At 41.4% G+C, this 27,079-nt stretch overlaps 1 long non-coding RNA gene across 1 annotated transcript in view; it reads left to right on the plus strand.

The window, feature by feature from the left end:
* The first annotated feature begins 7,869 nt into the window (after positions 1–7,869).
* The window catches only part of LOC113893661, a 30,229-nt gene continuing 11,019 nt past the window's right edge, over positions 7,870–27,079 (plus strand). Inside the window, exon 1 of the long non-coding RNA XR_003511329.1 lies at positions 7,870–8,007. This is a non-coding gene — a long non-coding RNA (uncharacterized LOC113893661). The remainder of the gene's footprint in view (positions 8,008–27,079) is intronic.

A 27,079-nucleotide genomic window follows, 5' to 3' on the forward strand; every position in this document is an offset into this window, starting at 1 on the left:
GTGATCCTAAGAAGCTTTCTGTTTTGTTTTCCTAGGCATCTTATTCATCTAGCATTGTATGATTAAAGAGTTCCTCTAAGTGAATTTTCCTGATAAGTGAATATAGCAAAATTTTAAGAAGAGTAATCTGATAATTTGTCACTTGCTTTCAGATTGGGTCTCTGCCTCTATCTACGTGACTTTATGTGTTAAATGATAGGTAAGCAGTGAGTGTGGTACACTGAAAAATGGGCCCTCAAAATATCTCTGCATCCTAGTCCCTAGTGCCTGTGAATTTTACCTTGTTGAACTCAGAAAGGGGTCTTTATGCATGTGATTAAGTTAAGATCTTGAGACAGGTTGATATAATGGATTATTCTTTCATGCGTGTGCATGCTAAGTCCATTTAGTTGTGTCTGACTCTTTGTGACCCTATGGACTATAGCCCACCAGACTCCTCATTCCATGGGATTCTCTGGGCAAGAAAAACAGAGTGGGTTGCCATGCCCTCCTCCAGGGGATCTTCCCAACCTAAGGATTGAACCCATATCTCTTGTGTCTCTGGTTAGGCCCTAAATGCAGTAACAAGTATCCTTATATGAATGGAATACTTGACACACACTGAGAAGAAGCTAATGTAGAGCCAGAGCAGAAGGATTTCAAGATTCTGGCCTTGAAGATTGGAGTGAGATAGCCGCAGGTCAAGGAAATGCCAGCAGCAACCAGAAGGTGGAAGAGGCAAGGAATGAAATTTCCCCTAGTGCTCCTGGAGGGAGTATGGTCCTGCTGACACCTTGATTTTGCCCCAGTGATACTGATTTAGAGCTTTTGGCCCTCAGAACTATGAGATAATAAATTTCTGTTATTTTAAGCCAATAAAAATGTGTTATAGCAGAGATAGGAAACTGGGTAATGTACTCTTATTTTTCAGTTGCTAAGTTGTGTCTGACTCTTTGTGACCCCATAGACTGCAGCATGCCAGGCTTCCCTGACCTTCACCATCTTCAGAGTTTGCTCAGACTCATGTCCATTGAACTGGTGATGCCATCTAACCATCTCATCCTCTGTCATCTACTTCTCCTCCTGCCTTCAATTTTTCATCAACATCTTCATCAGCATCATCTTCAATCAACATCAGGGTCTTTTCCAGTGAGTTGACTCTTTGCATTAGGTGGCCAAACTATTGGAGTTTCAGCTTCATTGTCAGTCCTTCCAGTGGATATTCAGGGTTGATTTCCTTTAGGATTGACTGGTTTGAACTTGCATTCAGGAGTCTTCTCCAGCACCATAACATTTAAACATCGAGGCCTACCAGTCAGACAAATGAAACTCTGCAGTATTTGTTCCATTTTTGCAAGTTATCTTCTAGGCTAGTTAGAATAATATAGCTGCCTGTTTCAAATTCAGCATGCATAAACATACAATATTTAGCAAAAAGAAAATAAGTTTATTGACTTAAAGGATATAGACCAAAAGAAGAATAAAGCTGGCATGCATTGGCTCATCTCTCTCTCTCGTTTTTGGCTTAAAAATGATACTGGTTCTTACAACCTGAATGCTTTTTTTCAGGAAGGACATAGATGACATTGGATATGATGCAAATAACTCTACTTGGATGAAGATTTGACTGCTGCCACGTTCCCATCTTTAGTTGCCTGCTGTGTTCTTATAGAAGTCATGAATTGTTAACTTTGGTGTATCAGGTGGACCAGCGAGATCCAGGCCACAACATTCCCACCCTTGAATGAAGCTCTGACCTCTCACTGATCCTCTGACTCAAAGCTCTGACCTCTCACTGACCCTCAGGGAATAAAGACATCTTTGACTGGCCCCACCAGCTCCGTTTCACTTAGGGAGATAAGTTGCAAAAAGAGAATACATCAAAACATATCTTTGGCTAGAGTAATGAAACCAGGATAGTATATATCTTCTAAGCAAAAGAGTCTGAATCACTAGACTGTTAACTATATCTGAATGCCTTTACTTCTCTACCAAGAGGAAGAAATTTGGATCTTTATCTGGACAGCCTCCATAGCAAGGACAATGCTATTTTACATTTTAGTCTTCGTGGTTGGAAATCATGAACGGAACTTTAAGAAGTATTTCATATATCTCTAAACATAATTATTACATAGGCAGCCAGACCTCACTAGCTTAGAATAATAATGTGAGGGTGGAAGAGGCCATGGACAGCTGATAATCTGGTTGCAGGAAATTTTTGAAGAAGAGCACTTTGAATACATAGATATTGTCAACTAGAATACATCAGAGAAAGATATAAATGTACATTAGTCAGTGGAGTAAAGCAAGTTGGATTCATTTAAACATTCATTCACACTGGATCAAAAAGGCAAAAGTTATTTAATATGCAAGAATTTATTATGCCTCTTCAGTGGTCTAATTTAACAAATCTGGAAGCATGTTCATGAAGAAATCCTTTGTTTCAAGAGCTTTTGGTTCAATATGACTACCTAGTTTTAAACTAGGTTCCCTCACTAGAAAAGTGAAAGTGAAATTGTTAGTCACTCAGTCCTGTCTGACTCTTTGTGACCCCATGGACTGTACCCTGCCAGGCTCCTCTGTCCTTGGTCTTCTGCATTCCTGGCTGATTCTTTACTATCTGAGCCACCAGAGAAACCCTCCCTCATCAGTAAACCCCCCCAAAAGTTTTCCAGGAATGTATTATTTTGACCTTCTATAATAGATAGAATGGGCATACACCATGTTTGAAGACTACATTATCTGTCCTCTCATTTAGAACTGAGCTTATCACAAGCACCATTTTCACATACTGCCTGTTTATTCACCTCCTTTCCAACTTCATCTCAATACAATTTTTATTCTTCTTGACTCCATCAGAATTGTTCTTGGAAAGAAGAGCAGTGATGCAGTTGCTAAGCCCACTAGACTATTTTAGTCCTTATTTTATTGACTTGGAAGAACAGTGTGATCTGGTCTCTGCAGTAAGCCCAGTAACACAGCTTGCCATCTGCTTTGAGAATTTTGCTGGACTCGAGCTATTATGCTCCAAGGCCTCCATCACCCTAATCATTGATCCAAGCCCGATCCAACTACCTTGTCTTCTTAGAGGACCTCCTCTGGGCAGACCCAGTGCTGTGGATGAGAGTAAGACAGTAAGAGGGCTTCCTTGGTGGCTCAGATGGTAGAAGAATCTGTCTGCAATGCAGGAGACCTGGGTTCAATCGCTGGATTGGGAAGATCCCCTGGAGAAGGTAATGGCAACACATTCCAGTATTCTTGCCTGGAGAATTCCATGGGCAGAGGAGCCTGGCGGCTACAGTCCATGGACTTGCAAAGAGTTAGACACGACTGAGCAACTAACACTTTCACTTTTTTTCACTTCAGGTCAGTAAGAGCAAACTAAGCTCTGATCCTAGGGTAACCCATCTAAGTTCTGATCCTAAGTCAATCTCCTGGGGCACCAGGGGAATCCATGGTTCCTTTGGGCCAACTACTAGAAACATGAAATAACACTTTTATTTCATAGAACTTAGGGCACTTTTTCTCCTGCTCTCCATTTTAGCATCTTTTACAGACCATGGCATTTCAAATCACTGTTATTCTGGGCTGAAACTAACTTCTTCCCTAAAAAACTTGAGTTTCCTTCTGCTGGTCACTTGAATTCATGGTAAACCAAAACCTCTTTAAACTCCTCCCCTTGCCCCAACCCCAGTACCTCTCCAGACTTTTCCTTTGGGTAGAACCTGCTTGGTTGAATATAGCTCCACCTCCACGTTTGTTTTTCATAGTAATACCATCAGCATGGCATGGGAGAATCCCTTCCCCATGACTCTTTCAACCAGGAGTGGGATTGGTATTAATTGAAAGTCATTAAAATGGGCTCAATAAAGGACAGAAATGGTATGGACCTAACAGAAGCAGAAGATATTGAGAAGAGATGGCAATAATACACAGAAAAACTGTACAAAAAAGATCTTCACAACCCAGATAATTATTACGGTGTGATTACTCACCTACAGCCAGATATCCTGGAATGTGAAGTCAAGTCGGCCTTAGGAAGCATCACTACGAACAAAGCTAGTGGAGGTGATGGAATTCCAGTTAAGCTATTTCAAATCCTGAAACAGGATGCTGTGAAAGTGCTGAACTCAATATGCCAGCAAATTTGGAAAACTCAGCAGTGGCCACAGGACTGGAAAAGGTCAGTTTTCATTCCAATTCCAAAGAAAGGCAATGCCTAAGAATGCTCAAACTACTGCACAATTGCACTCATCTCACATGCTAGTAAAGTAATGCTCAAAATTCTCCAGGCCAGGATTCAGCAATATGTGAACCGTGAACTTCCAGATGTTCAAACTGGTTTTAGAAAAGGCAGAGGAACCAGAGATCAAATTGCCAACATACATTGGATCATCAAAAGAGCAAGAGAGTTCCAGAAAAATACCTATTTCTGCTTTATTGACTATGCCAAAGCCTTTGACTATGTGGATCACAATAAACTGTGGAAATTTCTGAAAGAGATAAGAATACCAGACCACCTGACCTGCCTCTTGAGAAATCTGTATGCAGGTCAGGAAGCAACAGTTAGAACTGGACATGGAACAACAGACTGGTTCCAAATCGGGAAAGGGGTTTGTCAAGGCTGTATATTGTCAAGGCTGCTTATTTAACTTATATGCAGAGTACATCATGAGAAACTCTGGACTGGAAGAAGCACAAGCTGGAATCAAGATTGCTGGGAGAAATAGCAATAACCTCAGATATGCAGATGATACCACCCTTATGGCAGAAAGTGAAGAGGAACTAAAAAGCCTCTTGATGAAAGTGAAAGTGGAGAGTGAAAAAGTTGGCTTAAAGCTCAACATTTAGAAAACGAAGATCATGGCATCCGGTCCCATCACTTCATGGGTAATAGATGGGGAAACAGTGGAAACAGTGTCAGACTTTATTTTTTGGGGCTCCAAAATCACATCAGATGGTGACTGCAGCCATGAAATTAAAAGATGCCTACTCTTTGGAAGGAAAGTTATGACCAACCTAGATAGTATATTCAAAAGCAGAGATATCACTTTGCCAACAAAGGTCCGTCTAGTCGAGGCTATGGTTTTTCCAGTGGTCATGTATGGATGTGAGGGTTGAACTGTGAAGAAAGCTGAGTGCTGAAGAATTGATGCTTTTGAACAGTGGTGTTGAAGAAGACTCTTGAGAATCCCTTGGACTGCAAGGAGATCCAACCAGCACATCGTAAAGGAGATCAGTCCTGGGTGTTCATTGGAAGGACTGATGCTAAGGCTGAGACTCCAATACTTTGGCCACCTCATGCAAAGAGTTGACTCATTGGAAAAGACCCTGATGCTGGGATGGATTGGGGGCAGGAGGAGAAGGGGACGACAGAGGATGATATGGCTAGATGGCATCACCGACTCGATGCGCATGAGTTTGGATGAATCCAGGAGCTGGTGATGGTCAGGGAGGCCTGGCGTGCTGCGATTCATGGGCTCGCAAAGAGTCGGACACGACTGAGTGACTGAACTGAACTGAAAATGTACAGTTTAGTCTTTATTGAATGGGGCTTCCTTGATAGCTCAGTTGGTAAAGAATCCACCTGCACTGCAGGAGACTCTGGTTCGATTCATGGATTGGGAAGATCCCCTGAAAAAGGGAAAGGCTACCCACTCCAATATTCTGGCCTGGAGAATTTACTGAAGTAAAGTCTTTACTAGAGTCTTTACTGAAATTGACTTTACTCCTATCTGGTCACTGGGCCATCAGGAATACACCAGTTTACACTCCCAGCCTCCTCTTTCTCCTGCTGTATCCATTTCTCCTTGTATACCAGTATATACCCTAAAAGTACTAATTTAACTCCTTTTACTTCAATGAACTAGCTTTGAAACTTCTTTTCTGCATACAGAATGTGTACAGAATCACATCTCGCATAGGTCATATCACAGGGCTGACACTTCCTACATCTTAGAATGTCCTCTTTTCTTCTTTGGCACAGTGTCCTGGTCTTTCTCTTGCTACCCTGGTCACACCAGACCCTTGATCTCCACTAGATCCCTTTGTGGTCTCATTCTCATTCTCTTCTCTAGGTCATCTTATTTCTACTCTCATAGTTACCTATACTCTCATTTTATCTACACTTTCAATTTTGATTGTTACCCCGCTGACTCTACAGTCTCTATCCCTGGTCCAGTCCTTTGGTTGAACTCTAAACCCATCTACCCAGTCTCCTTCAGACATCATTCCCAGGCACCTAAGACTCAATAACTCTAAAAAGCAGCTCAGCATCTTTCCCACAAATGTGTGCCTCCTGTGTTTCTAATCTCATTCAGTGGTACCATTGTTCAGCACTCGGCCCAAGCTCCAAACCTGGTCATCATCCTTACTTCACTACTTACTTGTTTTACAGGCTAATTACTTGTCTCTAAGTCTCATTTTTTTCTCATTTATAAAACACCAAAAATAGTACCTATTTCACAGACTTGTCAGAGTTGAATGTATATATATGTGACAGTCAGCATAATGACTGATTTATAATAAGTGCTCAATTCATGTCATTTTTTATTATAATTCATTCCTTCCTTTTCAACAGCTCCATATCCAGTTGATCACCAAAGCTTCTTGTGCCTATCTCCTATTCTATTTCTATGACAAGTGTCTTTCTGATTTACCAACTTCTTACATCCCCATTGCTAGGATTTTAGTTCAAGTCAGCAGCATTCCTTAGGTAACTTATTTCAAGTGGTTTCCTCGCTTCCCATCTTGCCAGCTGTCAATCTATTTTCCACCATCCACCCAGAATCGTATATCTGATTGTATAATGCCTCTGCCTAGAAATCTTTACAACTTTCCACTGTCCTCAAAGTGCCCAAATGCTTTTATAGGGTCCCCATGGTTTGGCATCTGCTCATCTCCCCTGCCTTGTCACACTGTGCCCTGTCATTTTGAAAAACTGTGACAGGTGCCAGTCTCTTGGACTCCCTGTGAACTTAGGAGAACTTGCACCTTCTCTTGAAATCCCTTCCCTCTTGCTCTTTTCCTGATTAACTCCTCTTCACCTTTCAGATCCTGGTTCCCAAGTCTGGGTTACCAATATCTCCTTATACACTTCTTTAGCACTCAGATCACAATTTTCACTTACGCTGTGTTGAAATAGTCCATTTACCTTCCCTGGGAGTTATAAGATAGAATAGATAAAAATCCAGGACACTTAGTTAAACCTGAAATTCAGATAAACAATGAGTGATTTTTTAGCATGTGTATGTCCCAAACAGCCGATCGTTCTCCCACCAGACTGACTTCACTTGAGGGTCATCCTTGTTCCCCACACCTAGCATTTTGCCTAACCCATTGCACAGACCTTATTCACTGATGACAAAAGGAATGAACTACTTAAGAAATCTAAACATATATTCGTTATTTGTATATAATGTGCAGACTTGATCCAGAGCTGTCGTTTTGATACTGTACTCATCATAAAACACGTTCTTCTAGTCCTGTTGTCTATCTTTCATGTGTGTTTTAAGGCAAGCAAAGAGCTTAGCAATTTCTCCCCCTTCCCCCACCACAGTTCACTTTTGCATGAATGATTTGAAATGCCCATGTTTAAAATCATCACTGTGTCAGAATGAAGTTGAAATTTCAGCCACAATTTTCAGTGAAAAGCAAAACAGAAGCCAAAACATACCTTCCTCAACCCAACCGCCTTTTGCTTTTTGATCAGTTTGAAGGGCTTTGTTCTCTCTAATACAAGTGTTTTCTGTTCATGCATAGCAAAGACATAATCTAATCTCCAAGGTTTATTTGCCAAAAGAATTGCTAGATGTGGGAAGGAGCTAGGGTTTGAATTTTTATTAATTTGGGATGCACGTGCACCTGAGAATTGGTGTGCGTGTCTCTCAGAGGAGTCTTTTCAAAATAAAAGCATAACTAAGGGGAAGTTCATAGACATTTTCCAACCTGTGAACTTACGAAGTTTGGTTAGCCAAACACTCACATTGTGAAGACTGTGAATGGAATAGAAGCAAACCCAGTTTCAAGGTAAATCTTCATGCTTTGAAATGCTCAATGCCTTCCTTTTAGAGAGAACAACAGATGCTTTCAGCTATTTTATAAATTTTGAGAATACCATGGGGTGTGAGCTCTCTACTCTCTCTTGTGATTGGCCAATTCCTCTCTCCTTCAGCTATGTCTATTCTGTGGTCTAGTTTAACAAACAAAATGCTGCACTGCTTTCAAAGAAGGGACAAAACATGCTACTGTATTTTCCAATACTCTAATATCAAGGCAAGTAACCACAGGGATCATGCCCTAGAATGTTCTGCAAATGAGATGAAACAATACCTTCCACATTCATTAAAAAAATCTTCTCCTGCTTCTGGTTAACAGTAAAACCAACATCTCTTATTCTTTTTGGTGGCTGTATGATTTACACAAGTCTGAAGCCAAAAAAGCATTCTACAAGAAAAGAAAGGCATACACCAACCATGTTTCCCAGGGGATCAAGCACATTAAAATCAAGAGGCATTCTCACTGTAGGATTTAATTGAACTATTTTTCAGTAGCTGGTATTTAGTTTGCTTTATTTATATTTAATGCAACTGTAAGTGGGAAGACTGTGAGTTGGGTCTCTGGGCTAATCATGCTGAAGTGTTCAGGATGAAAAGGGTGGGGCGGGGTGGGGGTGGCTTTCGATAGTGGAGTTCTGTGGTCAGGTCAGCACTGCGTTGTTGAGTTTCTGAGGTTGAGGATGGACTGTGTCAGTGTACACTTTTACAGATAAGGGAAAGAAAATTACACCTGGTGGCAACAAGAAGAGTCAAGAGTAATTTGCAGTGAGCGAGCAAAAGGAAATCCTGTAGGAGACTGAGTTTGTTTCGCCAGGAGGTGTCACTGTTGTCAACTCACATTACCGGAGGTCGGGGGGAGGTAGGCCGTGGCTGGCATCCTTCGACAGTAACAGAAGACAAATTTTTGGATCTTCCCTCTCCCTCCCTCCCTTTCTTCTTTCCTTTGATGCTGCAGTTTACATCCTTTATCTCTGTTACACGTAATGGGTGTGTTAAAACGCTATTATTGTTAATATCATCAGGAGGAACAATTCAGTGTTGGGGGAAGAATGGAGAGAAATTCATTAGTTTGGGGATCACCAATTCATTTACACTTTAGCTTTTTTCCCCCTCTTAGTTTTGACTTAATGATTTTAAACTAATGAAATTTTGATACCATAAAGTTGCGGGAACTGACTCTTTTGCATCTCTGTATTCCCACACAACTCAAAAACATTGCTTATAATTATCTGTAGTAGGTAGAATGGATGGTCTTCTCAGTTCCTGCTTTGGGCTACTATTCAGGTTTTTAAAAATGATGTTGGAAACTTCTGAGTTGTCTTTATTGTTGCTCAGGCTCTGAGATGAGGTCAGAAATTTTGAGTTGAGACTCTGGATTTATGTAATCCAGCCATGTGAACTTCATTCACAAGTTGTTCACTCCTGCCAAAGCCTCAGTTTTCTCATAGAAAGTGAGGATAATAACATTATCTATTCTCATAAAAGTATTGTGAGGATTAAGTGACAGTGAGTGAGAGAGTGAGACGATATATGCAAAGCACAGCAGAATGCAAGCTGGGTAGTTACAGTTCAATAATGGTTAACTTGATTTTTAACTTTTGATACTGACATCTGGACAAGGTGATGATAGAGAGGTCATAGCAGAGTCTAAGAGTCATACTCCAAACCTCCCTAATGTCTCTGTCAGTTGTCTCTATGGAATTTGGGAAAGACCTTATGCCCTTGTTTTTTTCTCACATCATTGTCCCTGGCCCTGATCTTCATTTGGTTGCTATTTTACAAAACATGCTGATGAGGCATGAGACACTATCCTTTGTTGGAGATGGTGATTTGCTTTTCTTTCTCCTCTCTGCAAGTTCTTCCTTTCCTTCAAGCTCCAAATCAGTTTTTACCTTCCGTATGCAGTCTTCCTTGTCTTTCTTTGGCTGAATTCCTGTAGTACTTAGGATCTATATTCGAAAACTTGATTACCATCACTACTGTCTTTTTCCCCTTCTAGTAATAGTGTTAGTTGTGCAAACTACGTCTTTAAAGAGCCTTTCTGTTTTTTGATGGATATAAGGACATTTGTGTCTTTCCTTTACTGCCCGCAGGACCCAGATTAGTTCTGAAAATACAGGAGGGACTGAACACATTTTTTGTCACTGGTTGATTTATTGAGACTTCAGAATGTCATGGATGTTAAACCAAACACGAGCAAGTAATTTTGCAATTCTAAATAATATGAAATAATTCAATGGGGACTTGGAGTTGGGGGTGGAAAGGTAGATTTTGAGAGAAGTCAGGAGGAAAAAAAAAGTATTTGGCTTGAACTATGATGAATGGCCAGGAGAAATATCAATAACCTCAGATATGCAGATGATATAACCCTTATGGCAGAAAGCAAAGAGGAACTGAAGAGCTTCTTGATGAAAGTGAAAGAGGAGAGTGAAAAGCTGGGTTAAAACTCAACATTTAAAAAAGGAAGATCATGGCATCCAGTCATCACTTCATGGCAAACAGATGGGGAAACAATGGAAACAATGAGAGACTTTATTTTCTTGGGCTCCAAAATCACTGCAGATGGTGACTGCAGCCATGAAATTAAAAGACACTTGCTCCTTGGAAGAAAAGCTGTAACAAACCTAGACAGCATATTAAAAAGCAGAGACGTTACTTTACTGACAAAGGGCTGTCTAGTCAAAGCTATGGTTTTTCCAGTAGTCATGTATGGGTGTAAGAGTTGGACCAAAAAGAAGGCTGAGTGCCTAAGAATTGATGCTTTTGAACTGTGGTGTTGGAGATGACTCTTGAGAGTCCCTTGGACCACAAGGAGATCAAACCAGTGAATTGTAAAGGAAATCAGTCCTGAATATTCATTTGAAGGACTGATGCTGAAGCTGAAACTCCAATAGTTTGGCCAACTGATGCGAAGAACTGACTCATTGGAAAAGACACTGATGCTGGGCAAGATTGAAGGCAGGAGGAGAAGGTGACAACAGAAGATGAGATGGTTGGATGGCATCACCGACTCAATGGACATGAGTGTGAGCAGGCTCCAGGAGTTGGTGATGGACAGGGAGGCCTGGCATGCTGCAGTCCATGGGGTTGCAGAGTTGGACACGACTGAGCGACTGAACTGAACTGAACTGATGATGAATGGATAAAGGCAGCCCTGTGTGGAAGAGATGATGGGTTCTCTACAAACAATGCTAGAGTCCTAGTTTTGGGTTTTCATTCTATCACTACTGGTTGTGTAACGTGGAGAAAACCGTGTAACCTCTCTGGACCCCTGTTTCTTTGATTATAAAATGAGAAGCCTGGATTAGATGACTTCTAATGGCTCAACTGATTCTTTTTTGTTATTGTTATCACAGTGTCACTTCTTATTATTTTGCTGACATTCAGCACTGTAAATGGCTTGATGCATAGCTTTAACACCTGCATATTTCTTTTTTAAAATTTTTAATTGGAGTATAATTGCTTTGCAATGTTGTGTTAATTTCTACTGTACAGAAAAGTGAATCGGCTTTATGCATGCATAGATCCCCTCTTTTTTGAATTTCCTTTCCATTTAGGTCACCACAGAGCACTGAGTGGAGTTCCCTTTGGTATACAGTAGGTTCTCATAAGTTATCTATTTTTATAAACTTCCCTATAGCTCAGACAGTAAAGAATCTTCCTGCAATGCAGGAGACCTGGGTTGGATCCCTGAGTCAGGAAGATCCCCTGAAGAAGTAAATGGCAATCCACTCCAGTATTCTTGCTGGAGAATCCCATGGACAGGAGGCCTGGCAGGCTACAGTCTATGGGGTCAGAAAGAGTCGTACATGACTAAGTGACTAACACACATGCATCAACAGTATATATAGTCAATCCTAATCTTCCAATGCATGCCACCACCATGCCTTTCCCCCTTGGTATCCATACATTTATTCCCTATGTCTGTGTCTCTATTTCTGCTTTGTGAAGCCCCAGCTGGTTCTAAAACTGCTTTACTAAGATCAGATCAGATCAGATCAGTTGCTCAGTCGTGTCCGACTCTTTGCGACCCCATGAATCGCAGCACACCAGGCCTCCCTGTCCATCACCAACTCCCGGAGTTCACTGAGACTCACGTCCATCGAGTCAGTGATGCCATCCAGCCATCTCATCCTCTGTCATACCCTTCTCCTCCTGCCCCCAATCCCTCCCAGCATCAGGGTTTTTTCCAATGAATCAACTCTTCGCATGAGGTGGCCAAAGTACTGGAGTTTCAGCTTTAGCCTCATTCCTTCCAAAGAAATCCCAGGGCTGATCTCCTTCAGAATGGACTGGTTGGATCTCCTTGCAGTCCAAGGGACTCTCAAGAGTCTTCTCCAACACCACAGTTCAAAAGCATCAATTCTTCTGTGCTCAGCCTTCTTCACAGTCCAACTCTCACATCCATACATGACCACAGGAAAAACCATAGCCTTGACTAGACGAACCTTTGTTGGCAAAGTAATGTCTCTGCTTTGAATATGCTATCTAGGTTGGTCATAACTTTCCTTCCAAGGAGTAAGCGTCTTTTAATTTCATGGCTGCAGTCACCATCTGCAGTGATTTTGGAGCCCAGAAAAATAAAGTCTGACACTGTTTCCACTGTTTCCCAATCTATTTCCCATGAAGTGGTGGGACCGGATGCCATGATCTTCGTTTTCTGAATGTTGAGCCTTAAGCCAACTTTTTCACTCTCCACTTTCACTTTCATCAAGAGGCTTTTGAGTTCCTCTTCACTTTCTGCCATAAGGGTGGTGTCATCTGCATATCTGAGGTTATTGATATTTCTCCTGGCAATCTTGATTCCAGCTTGTGTTTTTCCAGCCCAGCGTTTCTCATGATGTACTCTGCATAGAAGTTAAATAAACAGGGTGACAATATACAGCCTTGACGAACTCCTTTTCCTATTTGGAACCAGTCTGTTGTTCCATGTCCAGTTCTAACTGTTGCTTTCTGACCTGCATACAAATTTCTCAAGAGGCAGATCAGGTGGTCTGGTATTCCCATCTCTTTCAGAATTTTCCACAGTTTATTGTGATCCACACAGTCAAAGGCTTTGGCATAGTCAATAAAGCAGAAATAGATGTTTTTCAGGAACTCAATAATATCTTTACTAAGATAGGAGAGGAATAAGCAATTTTAGACAATATTGGGTGGACATATTCCTGGGATTCCAGAAGTTCCTTTTTCTATCCCCCAAAGTATAAAATAAGTACTGTGGGTTGAAGCACTGACCCTGCACAGTCCTTGACTCCGTGTGCCACCTATTCATTCATCTAACAAATGTTGATGGGGTCATACAATGTGGCAGGCATGAGGCCAGTGCTGGTGATGGATATATCCCTATTCCATGGGATTTACAACCTAGTGGGGAGAAAATATAGAAATGTAAAGCTACAACTGTGATGAGTTCTAGGCAGGACATGTAGATGGTAAGTGAAAGGAATCTGACTTGGACTAGAGTCTGGGATGGCTTCTGTGTGAAAATTCTCCAGAGGAATGGCAGGTAGAGGAAGAGAGTACCTGTGAAGATTCCTCAGTCAGATGTAGAATGGCAAGTTTGGGAAACAGAAAGAAGAGTGTAGTTGGAACTTAGAGAACTAAAGAGGGTGATTTAGATAATCTTGAAAGGGAGGGAGTCAGATTATGGAGGACCTTGTCAAACATGGTAAGAACACTGTTGTTTAAGAATAGTCAGAACCTGTGAGTGAGAAAGTGGAGTCATCAGCTTGGTGGTAAGTGAATTTGAGTAAGGCTGGGGTGGGGGCAAGTCTAATCCATCGGGAGGAATCCAGGTGAGTGATAAAGTAATAACCCCAGCTTAGTCTAGGAAGGTAATGCTGGAAACAAAGTGATGCAGCCCTTCAGGATCTCAATTTCCTCATTGCAGAAGGAGTGAACTCAACTCTACTCTAGGATGCTTTCTGGAAATTTCTTGGTTTGGTGGAATGGACATACTTTGGGGGAGAATATGTTGCTGTGTGACCACATGACTGGTGTGTGGGGGGAGCTTTTCCTGGATGTGGGGGTTCTCTCTGAACTTCTCAGATGAGACAAGCTTTATAATAGTGCTTCAGCTTCATTGTAGAACTTTCTGGCAACTGTATTTAAAACTTTTTTACTTTGACTTGAATTATAACATAGGATGAGAGATTATTTAATATTTTTTTGACTTAAAACCTTCTCTTTTTTTTTTAAGTCCATATACTAGACACAACAAAACAAATAGTTTCCTATACTAGTTTTAATTCTGGCTCCACTGGAAGAAATAATAAGAGCACTTTGGAAGCATTTTCCCCCAGGAAGCATAAATCCCATGAAAATCTCAAGAATTTTATACCGTGACTTAAGGCTTCCTAGTATAACAAGAAAAGAAACAATCTATTGTAAATTTTGTAGTCTTTCCTCTGACTATAAAAATATATGCTCACCACAGAAAATTTCAGAAAATATGGACAATGGTAAAAAAGAAGATTGCTCATAATCCTACTACCTAAAAATAAACACTATCTAACATTTTCATTTATTTATGATCCTTTCTTTCCTACCAGTATAAATCTGTGAACATATTTAAACATCTAGACACAGGCACCCTTCTGTTGTTCCTACAGGGTGGCATAATGTTTAGGGTGATGTACTTTGCAGTTAGGCTGCCATGGTTCAAATTTAGGCAAATTTAGTAATTTTCTACTTCCCTAAGCCATAGTTTTCTTACCTGTAGAATGAGCACACCCCACAGTGATGCCAGTATCAGGGACACAGAAGAACTAAATGATGTAAAGTATATAAGGTCTTTGCTATGGGTCCTGACATTGTTACTTTTATTTGCATTAATAAATATGTTATTTTTATATCATTTATCTCTATGATCTTAGATTTTCTTCTTTCTTCCTGTATTCTCAGTTATTTTCAGTTTCTCCAATGATTTGGAAAGTATACATTTTATTTTTATTTCTAGTGGTTACCTTTGAATTTTATTTTAAAACTTTGCTCAGTCTGGTGGTTTAGTAGCTAAGCCATGTCTGATTCTTGCAACCACATGGATTGTAGCCTGCCAGGCTCCTCTGTCCATGGGATTTCCCAAGCAAGATTACTGGAGTGGCTTGCCATTTCCTTCTCCAGGGGATCTTCCTGACCCAGGGATCGAACCCATGTCTCATGTAGGCAGTCTCCTGCTTTGCAGATGGATTCTTTACCAACTGAGCCATCAGGGAAGCCCTTGCTCAGGCTATGTTTCTCTAAGCATCAAAGTCAAGAATGAAATGGTACTTTTTGACCTTCTGCCATCTTGAAAGGTGTGGACTATGTTAAGGGAGAGAGAACCACTGAATGTTTGGGAGCCCCAAAATCACTGCAGATGGTGACTACAGCCATGAAATAAAATATGCTTATTCCTTGGAAGAAAAGTTATGACCAACCTAGATAGCATATTCAAAAGCAGAGACATTACTTTGCCAACAAAGGTCCATCTGGTCAAGGCTATGGTTTTTCCAGTGGTCATGTATGGATGTGAGAGTTGGACTGTGAAGAAAGCTGAACACCGAAGAATTGATGCTTTTGAACTGTGGTGTTGGAGAAGACGCTTGAGAGTCCCTTGGACTGCAAGGATATCCAACCAGTCCATTCTAAAGGAGATCAGTCCTGGGTGTTCTTTGGAAGGACTGATGCTAAGGCTGAAACTCCAGTACTTTGGCCACCTCATGTGAAGAGTTGACTCATTGGAAAAGACTCTGATGGTGGGAGGGATTGGGGGCAGGAGGAGAAGGGGACGACAGAGGATGAGATGGCTGGATGGCATCACCAACTTGATGGACGTGAGTTTGAGTGAATTCTGGGAGTTGGTGATGGACAGGTAAGCCTGGCGTGCTGTGATTCATGGGGTTGCAAAGAGTCGGACACAACTGGGTGACTGAACTGAACTGAACTGAACAGGACATCTGGTTTCCTCACTTTTCATAAGAGACAGACTGTTTTTCCCATTGTAAGATGAAACAGGCTTAGAGAGAGTAAGTAACTTTGCTATGGTTGCAGTTTTAAGGTACAGAGCTAAGGGTCCAACTCAATTCTTTTTGACTCCAAACTTTTTCCTTACTGGCTGATGTCCTCACTATCAAGTGGTCATGAATTTCTGTATGAACATTGCTGGGGACAAAGGACTTACTACTTTTGTGTCAGCCTAATCCAACTTAAGTAGCACTAAAGAGTCTTTCCTTGTACAAAACTAGAATTTTGTCCTTTCAACTGCCTTCCCTGTAGTCTGCTCCCTATCACTTGTAAGATAATACTAATGTGTTTTGAATAATCATTCAAACATTTATTGATCCTTATTATGTGCCTGGATTCAAAGCAAGCACTATGAGGTTATGAACCATGATCTTTGTTCTCAAGTAGCATTTTGGTGAAGACACATCAAAATATATAAAGCAGTTAGACAATAACAAGAACCTGTAAAAAATTAGGATAAAATATATTGAGCAAATTATCAGCTTATGAAAGATCAACAAAAAAAGGGGAAAACAGGGGGTACAATTGCCATTGAAGGTTTATCTTTGTCTCATCTCTCACTCCATCTGAAATGATATAATTATAATCAACACTTGGCGATTCAAAGTGCATTATTAGAATTAAATAGCAATGTAATAGCAAAAGAAACTTCTTCAGGGGTCCTTGGATGTTTGATGTAAATGTAAAACAGATTCCACTAAAATAATAAATGTCAAATATAAAATCCATTGTTTCCAATTACTGCCACTTCACAGATTTTAACTACCTAATTTAGCCAAAGCATGAGGTGAAAATATTTTGCACTTGAAAATGTAAATTAAAACATTTTATAATGCAGCAACAATACTGCATTATTGAGCTTGGCAGACCCCAACTCCATGTCCTATGGTCCATTACCCTGGCCCAGCGCCTTGGAGCTTATCGGAGCTGCAAGACATTCTTTGCTTCAGACTGCCTCTTTGATAAGGGTTATCACTTTGCTAGATATATAAAGCTCCTAGGTGCCAACTTGGGGCTTACGCCAGAAATTCATGACAAGGTAAGGGGCAAAACTGATGGTTTTTTTTTTTTTTTTTTTTCAGAGCCTCATTATTTTTACTGGAAAAAATTGGGATATGTTATTTCCATCAAACTTCTGCAAACTTCCTAGTGGTAAAGACACAATGCTTCTGCCTATTCAGGGTCCTTTACTGAACCAAGTGTTGTGTTCTTTAGGTGGACCAGCTCAGAGAACAGGAAGGTTGGCCCATTCTCCAGGGAGTTTATTTTAAGGAAATTGTTTCAAGGTCATCTTCAAGACAGGTTAAGCTCTGGGTATCTCTCTCATGAGCTGGAGGGTCTTTGTGACATGTGGCTTCTCCCTGCACATGCTCCATTCTCCCTTAGTATTGCCCAGCTTCCTATGGTCTCTCACAGTTTCTGCTTTCTCACAATGTTCTGCGCATGGCGTGGACTTGCCTTGATCTTGGGGTTTACCTGGTAATACTAGCTATCACTTGCATGGCGCTATATGTCAGCTCTCATTCCAAGCACTTTCCATATTCATATACTCTGAATCCTTACAATAAACCTACAAGGCATGTTCTATGATCAACTCCATTTTACAGATGAAGATGCTGAGACAGAAAGAGGTAAACTATCTTGCCCCAGATCACACAGGTGGGAAATAACAGAGCTGGTACATGGAGCCAGGCCATCTGGCTCCAGTGTTTACTTCCTATCGTAATCTGCCTCCTAATATTAATAGTATTCTTTCAGTTTAACTTCCATCTGGCACTGCCTTATTCTCTAAGTATTTCTAAGTTCACATTTTATTAGAGACTGGATGTTTGTGTCCTTCTCAAATTTATTTGCTGAAATTTTAGCCCCTACGGGGATGGTGTTAGGAGGTAGGGGTATTTGGGAGGTGATTATGTCACAAAGGTGAAGTTTGAATGATAGTATTCATTCCAGTTCAGTCGCTCAGTTGTGTCCGACTCTTTGCGATCCCATGAACTGCAGCACACCAGGCCTCCCTGTCTATCACCAACTCCCAGAATCCACCCAAACCCCTTCTTTAAGAATCCTTCCTTCTCCCATGTGGGGTGAGAGTGAGAAGATGGCTGCCAATATCTGCCAGAACCTTGGCCTTAGACTTCCCAGGCTCCTGAATTGTGAGGAGTAAATGTTTCGAAGTCATCCAGGCTATGGTATTTTGTTATAACAGATCAAATGGACTAAAACAGATTCCTGAGGGAAAGAGTCTGGTTGGCCCAGTTCTTCATTCTGTGCCTAGTTTTATCTTAAAATGCTAGTTTTGGTCCAATTAGCTGTGAAGTTGAGTAAGATAATAGGATGAAACATGGTTTGAAATGCGGCTGGCTTGGATTTATTTTTTTGTCAAAGGGGTCATAGAAAGGGCAGGGTTGCCTAGATCAAGTAGTGGAAAAGTAGGTCCTGTTAACTGATCTCCTGTGTCTGCCAACACTATATTTGACTTGTAGGATTAAAATATTTATTTGTATCCATAGGCTTGTCACTGAACCTGTTAGATTGAATACCTGTCCAGTCTTTGAAATGTTCATCCGTATTATTGTTACCTGGTTGAGATGAAGGCATTTTGCAATCTTGAAAGCATGCTGCCTGCTGGTTTAATGTGCTCCCCATGGAGCCCAGCATAACCCACTGTGTTAGCACATCAAGCACTACCTGCTCATAGGTGATGTGTAGAGTGCGTGCTCAGTCACTCAGTTGTGTCCAACTCTTTGTGACCCCATGGACTGTAGCCCACCAGGCTCCTCTGTCTATGGGATTATTCAGGCAAGAACACTGGAGTGGGTACCATGCCCTCCTCCAGAGGATTCTTCTGACCCAAGCATCAAACCCACATCTCCTGTCTGCTGTATTGGCAGGCAGATTCTTTATCACTGAGCTAATTGGGAGACCTGGTAAATAGAAGACAGAATAGGAATAAGAGAATGTCTCTGCCATAAGGAACTTATAGTCTCCTTGAGGAGAAAAGCTTCATGCAGTGAAACATAGAACAAAAACAATTTCTACTGATAAAAGACAAATTCCAGCAATATTTATCAACTATGAGAGTCCCTTGGACTGCAAGGAGATCCAACCAGTCCATTCTGAAGGAGATCAGCCCTGGGATTTCTTTGGAGGGAATGATGCTGAAGCTGAAACTCCAGTACTTTGGCCACCTCATGCGAAGAGTTGACTCACTGGAAAAGACTCTGATGCTGGGAGGGATTGGGGGCGGGAGAAGGGGACAACAGAGAATGAGATGGCTGGATGGCATCACTGACTCAATGGACATGAGTCTGTGTGAACTCTGGGAGTTGGTGATGGACAGGGAGGCCTGGTGTGCTGAGATTCATGGGGTCGCAAAGAGTCGGACACTACTGAGCAGCTGAACTGACCTGAACTGATGCTGAATGTTTCTACAAATGTTACCTCAGCTGGTCTTCACAATAATTCTGAGATTTATGCTCCTTTTTTCAGATAAAGGAATCATGAGATGGAGATATATCTTCTCAAAGACACAGTTTATGGTTGATATACCACAGGCATGGTCCTCAACTCCCTCATGGTGGCCTCACTTGTCACTGATGATGGCAGGCCTGCCTTGATGAATACTCACAATCTTTGGTTCCACATGGTTTACCCTCAGTCAGAATGAGTCACATGGGTTTTCTTTTTATGTAATTGCCTCTGAGAGCCACCCAAAGATGGAACTTGTTTAGCAGAGCTTATTAAGCAGATATTTGCTATAACAAAATTCTGAAAACCTTTGTCTTGGGTCTGGTTTGTTGCATAGACAAGAACAGCAGGTGTGGGCTGGAGTTCAGTTCTGCCAGGTGGAGCTTGGAGGAGTGCTGAGGTGAGGTCTTGCTGGATACAGAGTCTACAGGAGAATGAATCAGGAGCTGTGTTCAGCTTGCTCCACCACTCTTTAACTCGGGTGCTAAAAAGGAGCTTGGATAAGTCTTGGGCTTGTATGATCCCTCCTTTCTCTGGTATTTAGCATAGTGACTAAGAATTGGACTCTGCCGTGCAAGATGGGATAAATTCTGTGATATCTAGGAACCTCATGTGTCTGACATATGCTTGATAGATGGTGTCTGTTATTGTTAGGTATTATCATTTCTTTCATTTTCCAGGTCCTACATTCTAAGGAAAGCTTTTTTTTTTTTTTTTTTTTTTAAGGAAAGTGTTTTAAAAAGGATTTTCTAAAACTGAGCTTCTTTGGGTTAATTCTTCTTTTCTTTTTCCTCTCCTTCTTTGAAAATCAGTATTTACTTCTCTGTGATCTTCTGACCAGTGAGAAGTTTGTTCTTGGGGCCAGGTGATGAAATGACACATGGAAGTAATGATGTAAAGTGCCACCAAGCAGCCTTGCACAGGGCAACCTGGAGCATGCATATGTGTGCCTCATGCGGCTATACACACACACGGTGGGCAGTGGGCCTCCTGTTTTACTAACAGTGAAACTGCCCACCTTACTCCACTCCTAAGAAATGTTTTCCTCACCCTAATTATGAGGTTTGGATGTATCCAATGGATCCCACCAACTTGGCCTCCACGGATTGGTCTAGAATGGACATGTGATCTGTGTTGGGACAATCAGAGCACTTTCCAGGCTTTTAGAACATGGGATGGTAGATATTGAGATATAAGGCTTGGTCATATTGGTGTTTTCCCTCATGTGGAGGAAGCTTATCTGACAGAATGAAACAACTGCAAAGAGAAAGAGAGATGGGAGATAAAAGAAGAGTTCCGGCTCCTTTTGGGTTCCTTGTTCCTTTTTCCCAGAAGCCAAGCAACCCCAGACTTATCCCATAGTTATGTACGTTAAAAGTCAGTTCAAATTGGGGTCTGTCACTTGCAACCTGTATTGTTGTCTATTGCTGTAAAATAAATTATTATAAAATATAGTGGCTTAAGGTAACAATATACTCTTATTATTTCTTACAGTTTCTATGAGTCAGGAATTCAGGAGCAGCTTGTCTGGGTGGTCTTGACTTGGGGTTGGTTGGTCCATCCATTGTTGGTTGAAGCTGAAGTCACCCAAAGGCTTGACTGGGGCTGAAAGTGCTTTTCCTAAGTGTCTCAGTCACATGGCAGTACATTGGTACTGGCTGTTGGGAGGAGATTCCAAGTCCTCTTCCCACAGACCACTCCGCAGTGCTGCCTGTGCTCTTATACTATGGTGAATGGCTTCCCCTAGAATAAGCAGTCAAGGGGACCATGGTGGAGGATGCAAATGTCTGCTATAACTTAGCCTTTTATGTCACTCATTGCCACTTCTTCCATATTCTGTGGTTGATAAGGGTCAGCAGTGATTTAGTATGGGAGGGGAACACACAAGGACATGGATACCAAGAGATGAAGGCTTGGGGGTTGGGTACAATTAACCAAGCGTCCTGATTGGTGCATTATGGTGACAGATATTCTACTTCAAGGCTAGATTTTATACCACTTAGGTATCCTGATCACTCAAATAATCAATATTTATTCTTAAGGTAATTGCCATTATTCATCACCTCTCATCTTTTTGGAAGTTAAATTCACATATTTCTTTTCATCACATACCTTAGATATATTTGACTCATGAATAGAGAAGTTCCCTATTTGTTTAGAGATTTTTCACTGCTTTAAGGTCCCTGCATGTGGACAGGGAGGTGTGAGATGATGATTTGAGGAAATTGGGGCTAAAGTGCCAAGCCAGTCTCCCCTAGTTCCCAAGTTCTGCCGTCTTCCTAGTTCATAGTTGATATGGTTAAAGCAAAAGGGATGGATCTGGCTTCTAGTTCTGAATTTTCTACATAAACTGTGTGACCTTGGTCACTTTATATTGATGAGTCTCTTTCCTCACGTTTAAGGAAGGGATCAACTTAACAAAAAACCTTTTTATTTTGTATTGGGGTATAGCCAATTAACAATGCTGTGATAGTTTCAAGTGCTCAACAGAGTGACTCAGCCAGACGTATACCTATAGCCATTCTCCCCCAGATTCTCCTCCTGACCAGGCTGCCACATAACTTTGAGCAGAGTTCCCTGTGCTATACAGTAGGTTCTTACTGATTATCCATTTTAGATATTGCTGTGTTTACATATCCCTCCCAACTATCCTAACACATCCCAACTCCCTAACTATCCCTTCCCCAACCCTTACCCCTGGTAACCATAAGTTCATTCTCTAAGTCTGTGAGTCTGTTTTTATAAATAAGTTTATTTGTATCATTTCTTTATAGGTTCTTTATATAAGGGATATCATATGATATTTCTCCTTCTCTTGAAAATTGAGTTGGAGTTAATTAACTAGTTCAGGGAAGTGGATGAGAGTTTGGGGGAGTGCTCCAGGTGGAGGAAAAAGCCTTCATAAGGAATTCAAGGTAAGAAAACACACAGGATGGTCAGAAAATCATTTGCTGTGGCTGAAGCCAAGAGGCAAAGACAGAATAGTAATAACATGTAAGCTAGGGGCTTAAAGAGACAATGAGTCATAAAGCTCTTTCTAGACTCTGCCTTGGATTTCATCTTGAAGGCAATAAAGATTCCCTGAAGGATTCTCAGGCAGGAAAGAGATACAATCAGATTTGCATTGTAGATCAATGGCTCTCTCCATATTTCTCAACGAGGCTGCTATTGGCATTTTGGGTGGAACAATTCTCTGTTGTGCAGCTCATTCCAGGTGTGGTTGGCAGATTAATGCCTCCCCAAAGATGTCCATGTTCAAATTCTTAGAAACTGGGAGTATGTCATTTTACATGGCAGAGGGGGTTTTGCAAGACAGAACCTTAAAATGGGGAGGTTGTCCTGGATGACTTAGATTGGGGGTATGTGCATGCTGTGTGCTCAGTTATGTCTGACTCTGCGACCCCATGGACTGTAGCCCTCCAGGGTCTGTGGTCCATGGGATTTTCCAGGCAAGAATACTGGAATGGGTTGCCAAGCCCTCCTCCAGGGAATCTTCCTGACCCAGGGATCAAACCAAACTCACGTCTCTTATGTCTACCTGCATAGGCAGGTGGGTTCTTTACTGCTAGCGCCACCTGGAAAGCCCCCTGAGCCGTCATAGACTTGCTTTAATCACCCTGAGCCTTCAAATAGAAGAGGAAAGCAGAAGTCAGAGAAAAACAAGGTAGAAGAAAAGGCAGGAGACACAGCTGTAAGAAAAATTCAACCTGTCATTACTTGCTTTGAAGGTGAAAGGGGTCATGAGCCAAGTGACATGGGAGACCACGTAGAAGCTGAGAACAATCCCTGCCAATAGCCAGCAAGGAAACCGGAGCCTTGGTCCTACAATCCCATGGAACTGAATTCTACCAACAACCTGTCTATGCTTGGACAGGGATTCTTCCCCCAGGATGTCAAGACCCTCCTGAAATCTCAGCTTTAGCCATTTAGACCTTTGCCAGACTTCTGCCCTACAGAACTCTGAGATAATAAATGAGTGTCATTTTAAGCTGCTAAGTTTGTGGTATTTCATTACCAGAGCAAACGGAAATGAATGTGTTGGGTATTTCAGTGTCCTTGGTTCCTGCCCCCTTAATGCTAGCATGTCCCCCCAACCCAATCGTGACAAGCTCCAAACACTCCCACACATTTCCAAATGCTACCGAGGGAGGTACAACCCTGGCTGAGAACTACTGCCATGAGAATTAATAGGAAGAAGCTGGGGTCAAAGGCAGAGGAACCAGTGAGAAGGTTGTTGTGATATTTAAGCTGAAGAATGAAATAGCCTGAAGGAACATAGTGGGAACATTCATGGGAATAGAGAAGGGGGTGAACTTGAGAGATAATTAGGAGGCAGAGTCAACAGGACTCATCAGTGGGGGCTTGATTAGCATTGGGGGTGAGCCATCTCCTTGGTCCCTGCCCTTCTCTCTACCAGCCTTCCACTCCCACCATCACAGCACATCGAAAAGCAAACAGTATTTTTGCAGAAGTGTGACTGCCCTTCCAGCGGGCAAGTGTGTGAGAGGACAGCTCTCAGAGCCGTCAGCAGTTTGTACCAGGATCAGCCAAAGGAGAGAAATGACAGCAGAACTATTGCAAACCCAAAAGGCCCCTTATGGCCAAAGGCACCCAATTGGTGAGACACAGTAATTGCTTGAACAATTTGCAGCCATTCCGTGTTGCAATTGACGATAGGAAATGAGGAGAGATTTTTATACCTCCCAACAGAAGCAAGTCAGGCAATCCAAATGCCTGAAATGCAATTTGAACCAGGGTGTTTGGTTAAGCCGACCAAGCTCCAGAGTACAGTTTAAAAGCATTTCACTCTTTGTTGTTCCGTCTCTCAGTCGTGTCTGTCTCTTTGCGATCCCATGGATTCAGTATGCAGGCTTCCCTGTCTGTCGCCATCTCCCAGAGCTTGCTCAAACTCATGTCCATCGAGTCAGAAATATCATCCAGCCATCGTGTCCTCCTGCCTTCAATCTTTCCCAGCATTTGGGTCTTTTCTAATGAGTTGGCTCTTTGGTCAAAGTACTGGAGCTTCAGCTTCAGCATCAGTCCTTATAATGAATATTCAGGGTTGATTTCCTTTAGAGTTGATTCTAGAGATTTTTTGGTACTTTGTCCAACAGGCCTGTGCCCTCCTCTACACTCATGTAACCAGCTGCATGCACTAGATCCCTGCTGTACAAAGTAATTAGTGTGGTCTCTGTTTTCCTCCCTGGACTTCCATGAGGCAGGGGACACACACACACAGTGTATCACAGGCTTATTTCAAACATACCTTTGTTCTCACTCCAGGTGTCTCTAGCCCCCATCCAGTTGATGCTGAGCTTCCTAGTCTAGTGACTGAGAAGGCCACCACTGCATAATTAAGCCCTAATCTAGGGAAGCTGAGCACCACAGAGCATGTAACCAGTTATCCAAGACAAATGCAAGGGTCATGGGAGCCTTTTAAAGTTGGTTCTAGGTGAGCAATAAAAATTTCCCTGGCATTTGCTTTTTTCTTATGCTCTTGAAAACAGCTGCAGTGACATGAATGAAACATCAAGTCAAAAATAATGATTCAACAAACTCATAAGTCATGATAGAGAATCTGAATTTTTTGTGCTCTTTCATGCATAGGGATTGATGAATCTCATAGGTTTTCTTGGCATCAGCACTTTGGGTGAGGTGTTCAGTGTGTAATATTAAGGCTAGTTGGCACATATGTAATTCATATGAAGGCTTTGCCTATCAAAGTGTCCTATTAAAGTTGACCACACTCTTCCATCCCCAGTGGAATTTAAATGGCTTATGGCATTGGTCCTCAACCTTTTTGGCACCACGGACTGGTTTCATGGAAGACAATTTTTCCAGGCACCAGGGGTAAGGGGGAGGGTTTGGGGATGATTCAAGGGCACTACCTTTGCTGTGCACTATGTTTCTATTTTTATTGCGTCAGCGCCACCTCAGATCATTAGGTATTATATCTTGGAGGTTGGCGACTCCCGATTATGGCATGGGTAGTTTGGCTCTGGGTCTTGTTAAGTAAGACATGTCCCCCTTCTCAGACTTTTGATCAAATTCCATTACATGGAGTCCATTCTGTTTCTTAAAGACAAAGTTGTTTCATATGGAAATCAGTATAATAATGTTAAGTTTCAGATTCAGCCCTAAAGTGGGAAAACCCAGCACTGACGATTCTGGCTGCATCTACACCTTTGGAGTCATTTTTAGGTCCAAGAGACTGTCTTTTTCTTTGCTCAGGCACTGAGGAAAAGCCAAGGGCAAGAAGCGAGCATCCCTGTTCTTGGTGTCATTTCCTGACTCTGTATTAATATGTGTGATTTTATAATTACAGCTATTTACTTGATCCTGGATAGGCAAATCAGTTTGGGAGCTGAAGGGATGTTTTACGTCAAGATGCTCTAACTTTGGTTGGCTATTATCTTCTGAATATTTAGGAATGGTGACAGCCATCTCTCCATTCTTAAATATATTTCTGACTGAATTCAGAGCTTCAGTCCCAAAAAGGGAGAGAGAACGCTGCTACATAAGATGAGAAAACTAATAAAACTATAGAATTGGGATTTTTTTCTATAAAAGAAAATCCATAACTGACAAAATACCTCACTAAGTCATTTTTCCTCCCCAATGTCTTGTGCTGTGCATGTGTTTGGCACATGCACAAATTAAGTTTACAGATTTCGTAAAGCAATTCATCCTGCTCTGAGTCTAATGCCAGTAATTTTTCAAGGAAGTCAGCAGAATGTAGCCCAAGAAGGAAAACATTGGCATTATTTTTTTAAACCATTATTTTTACTCAATCTGTTACTGAACTGTGACTAAATCATTTGCTCTTCACATTTAATTTTTAATTTTGTGCTATTCTCCTCCCCACTCCTCACCAAATGAGGTTGAGTCCTAAGTCCTTGTACCCTAACATTCCAGCTGTACAATCATATAAGAGGTTTGTTTTAGTAAAAATGATTACTGGTGTCTATAATAGAATTGTAATAACTCAATACTATTTTATAAATTTTTGATTCACTCTGCAGTTTTTATTTGACAGCTTGCCAAGTTCCAGTTTTTATCTGATCATCTTTGCATCAATAATGCATGAGACTGAGATCTTCTGAAAAGAGGATACTTTTTCCTCCCCCTCTCACTGAATGCTTTGCTTTTGCAGCAAAAATATTGATTTGAATTTAATAATCTATAATCCTTCTGGTTTGATCACACTTAGCAGGAAACCCTGGAAGGAGCAACAGCCATATACTTGCTAACATGGAATCTACTGGTCCTCTCTAATAAATGGAATCATTGAGCACTTGATTCATACTATAGCTTGTTATATGTAATTAATTAAAGGTTTGAAACAGTAGAGATTTGAATGGTTCTGGGTTTCCCTATTCAGATCCTCTCAATCAAAAAATAACAATCAACAAAACCTTTGCCACAGAAAGGTGATGTTTCTGATTATAATTTTTTGTCACCTCCATCAATGCACATTTTGTCACACTCTGCTTTTAAATGATCCCAGCAGCGCTGCTGATCTTAGTCTGCTCTCGCTCCCAGCTGTTCGATTTCAAATCCATTGTGAGTAA

The sequence above is a fragment of the Bos indicus x Bos taurus genome, chromosome 5 (genome assembly GCF_003369695.1).
Source record: "Bos indicus x Bos taurus breed Angus x Brahman F1 hybrid chromosome 5, Bos_hybrid_MaternalHap_v2.0, whole genome shotgun sequence".
Classification (NCBI taxonomy): Eukaryota; Metazoa; Chordata; class Mammalia; order Artiodactyla; family Bovidae; genus Bos; species Bos indicus x Bos taurus.